Source organism: Asparagus officinalis, chromosome 5 (genome assembly GCF_001876935.1).
Source record: "Asparagus officinalis chromosome 5, Aspof.V1, whole genome shotgun sequence".
Taxonomy (NCBI): Eukaryota; Viridiplantae; Streptophyta; class Magnoliopsida; order Asparagales; family Asparagaceae; genus Asparagus; species Asparagus officinalis.
Window position 1 is genome coordinate 5,949,439 of NC_033798.1, and position 3,342 is coordinate 5,952,780.

The 3,342-nt window shown below is 41.9% G+C and overlaps 1 long non-coding RNA gene across 1 annotated transcript; it reads left to right on the forward strand.

Annotated features, from left to right (window-relative positions):
• On the forward strand, positions 1,483 to 2,108 carry LOC109840925. Its single transcript, XR_002247090.1, has 3 exons — positions 1,483 to 1,594; positions 1,680 to 1,748; positions 1,939 to 2,108. It is a non-coding gene; the product is annotated as an uncharacterized LOC109840925 (long non-coding RNA).

The following is a 3,342-nucleotide window of genomic DNA, read 5'->3' on the forward strand; positions in this document are numbered from 1 at the left end:
CCCCAGGGTGGCTCGGCCAAAGCCGAGCCACCCCAGGGTGGCTCGGCCAAGGCCGAGCCACCCTGAGGTGGCTCGGCCAAAGCCGAGCCACCCCAGGGTGGCTCGGCCAAGGCCGAGCCACCCTGAGGTGGCTCGGCCAAAGCCGAGCCACCCCAGGGTGGCTCGGCCAAGGCCGAGCCACCCTGAGGTGGCTCGGCCAAAGCCGAGCCACCCCAGGGTGGCTCGGCCAAGGCCGAGCCACCCTGAGGTGGCTCGGCCAAGGCCGAGCCACCCATGGGTGGCTAGGCTCAGAACTGTGCAAATGCACAGTTCTGAGTGCCTATAAATAGGCCTTGTGCTCATTTGTTTCAGAGGTTGGAAATTTTGGAGAGAGGCGAAGCCCTGCTGGATTGAAGACTCAGATCTAAAAAAGATCACAACTTTGAAGGCTTGGAGACTTGGACTTTCAGATCCGGTGCTCGGCGATCACCAACGCCAAATAAGGCAGGAGTTCGAGAGGATTGGATTTGAGATCTACACGATCACACTCCGGATCTAAGCTTGGTTCTTAGATCCCGAGATTCGAGCGGTTGTTTCCTTGGTGAAACAATCCCTCCCGGCTATTATTCCCTTGGTGGAATATTACCCGTCATATCGTGTAGATCCGACCGGATCGAGATCACGCGGTGGTCCACGGCAAATAACCCCGGCGCAGGCAAAGAACCCACCAAAGCGAGCGACCGCAAAACAGGAGCTCGCGATTAGTTCGACAAATAAGGAAAATTGCAATCTTTACTTTGTTTTCTTTGATTTTTCATTGTAACCGGATCTTATAAAAAGACCGGATCTTTGTAACGCATAAAGTTGTTAACTGAGATAGCAATGATATCAACAATGAAGAAAGCCACAATTTTCCCCGCGAACACCTCCCTCAAACTCAGTCTCACGCCCTCAATCCCTAAAATCCCATTCTCATTTCCCAGCCGCCACTCTCTCACTCTCTGTCCGCCTCTCTCACTTCCTCAGTCCACTCTCTCACTCTCTCTCACTCGTCACTCCTCAGCCGCTAGCCGCTCGGAACTCCGCCTCCTTAGAGAAATGGCGATCGAGAAGACGAAGCTGGCGATCGAGATTCCATGATCCTCTTTTTTTCTTTTTTTTTTCTTTTTTTTCTTTTTTTTTGTTTTGTTTTGAAATGAAGTATTTGCTTTTTTGCTCAGATGGACAATTTTGGTTTCCCCCCTTCCATTTTTGGAGATCTCTGGTTTGGAAAATTATTGCATCTTTAAAACTCGGAATCAGTAGACTAGCAGTTTAGTTAAAGAGTAGAGAGCAGATGGCTAGCTCAAGATTAAGCTGTATGCTTGTTTAGTGGAATGAAGAAAAAAGAAAGTTAGGGGCTTTGTGTTAATTATGGGGTCAGAAAATGCAAAATTTTGATCCATGGTTTTATTTGATAAGATTTTCATCGCTTGAGTTCAATTGGGATCCATGGTTTTGATGTAGGTTGTGCGACATTTTAATTGTAGCTGGGCATGAAGTTCATGTTGTTACGGGTGCTCCGGACTTTGGTTTTACTAGCGAGATTCAGTCTCCCAACCTCCACATTCGCAAGGTGAAATATAGAGAGTAGACTCCTTTTTTTTTTGAGAAACTGTCAATTTCTTTGTTGATATTTTAATGGTAGTTGCAGGTGACAGGACGTGCTGGATTGTGGAGTTGTGCAAGCTGATGCATTGACAGTGGACCGTCTGTCCTCCTTGCAGAAGGTATACTCAATCATGGATAGATAAGAGAACATACTTCTACTTGGTTTTTAGCTTATCATATGCTTCTCATGCTTTCCACAAAGTATTGCTCGTTTCAGTTATGTGATTTTCTTTTACTTTCGGTGAGATTGGGCTATATAGATTTGTGTTGCTTCGTTAACTTATTATTGTATACTTCTGAGCTCTGCAGTACTCCGAGACGACTGTGGTGCGAAGGCCTTCCATTTTGGCAGCAGAAGTATCAGAGAATGATATGTTGATACTTTCAGAGGTAAGATTTTTTTTTCTTTGTATATTTCACATAAATTTAACTGTAGAGTATAAAAACCGAACAAACCGAACCGAACCGCACCGAACCGACTTGTAACGGTTCGGTTCGGTTTTGAATATTAGGCGGTTCGGTTCGGTTGTTCAAATTTTGGTAAAAACCGACCCGAACCGAACCGTGCACACCCCTAATCAGTCGACTGATAAACTGCTCTGCAATTACTAAAAAGTTTCTCCTCAGTCAACCGACCTTCATCAGTCTAAAAGTGCCATAGAGGGGGATTTAATAGGTTAATTGCTAATCTAATCCGATATTAATGCCAAATTAGAACTTATTAACAAATATCCTAACAATTTATGATATACAACAATATATGTGCAAGGATATGCAATTAAACAACGGGTGATATAAACATGAACACAAGATATAAGAGAGATAGTGCACAAGTGATAATCGCAAACACAAGGTAAATGATCACGAAGTTCGGTCGACCCACAACCTACGTCTCCACTCCTCACCCTCAAGGAGAATCTCCACTATCTTAAAAATAACTACACAATTCGATTTTCAACGTTCACCAATAATGTTTACAATCTCACACAATTATTAATACATAATACACTCCTCTAAGTGTTGGCCTAGTCCGTGTCACCTTTCTCAAGTGCTCAAAATTACTACATCTCCCTAAGATTTATAACCGATGCCACTCCTCTTGGAATTGACTCGTCTCTCATCAACCACTTCTCTAAGTATCTTTGTGTATTACAATGTATTTTCTCAATAATAAGGCTCAAATATAAATGATTTGTTCTACAACAAGAATGAGAATGAAATTAAGCTCACGCCCAATGAATCACTCACCACAACCCAAATTATACTTAATGTGAAATAATAAAAGCTTAATAGGTTGTGTGTGTAATCAATGAGTAATAAGATATATAAACTCAATTAAAAATCTAGCTTATTGAAATGATAACCAAAATATAATTGCTAGAGATTGAGTTTAGAAAAACTTCTCTAAAAATAAGAGAGATGGAGATATGAAATTGAAGCTTAAACCGAAATTATCTCCTCTTCTTTTGAAACTCTCTTCACATAAACAATATACTTAAAAACCTTTAAACAAACTTGCAAAACCTTTTTTTTAAACTTTTTTAGATAAATCAAAATGTTGAGGCTAAAGGGTATATAGGTTCCAAGAACAAACCCTAAAAACCCAGAAAAAACCAACAAAAACATCAAAATCCCTAAAAATCAGGAAACTGAAAACAAGCCATTATAGTAGCTGTTAGTCGACTGATGAGCTGACCGTTGGCTACCGCTCAA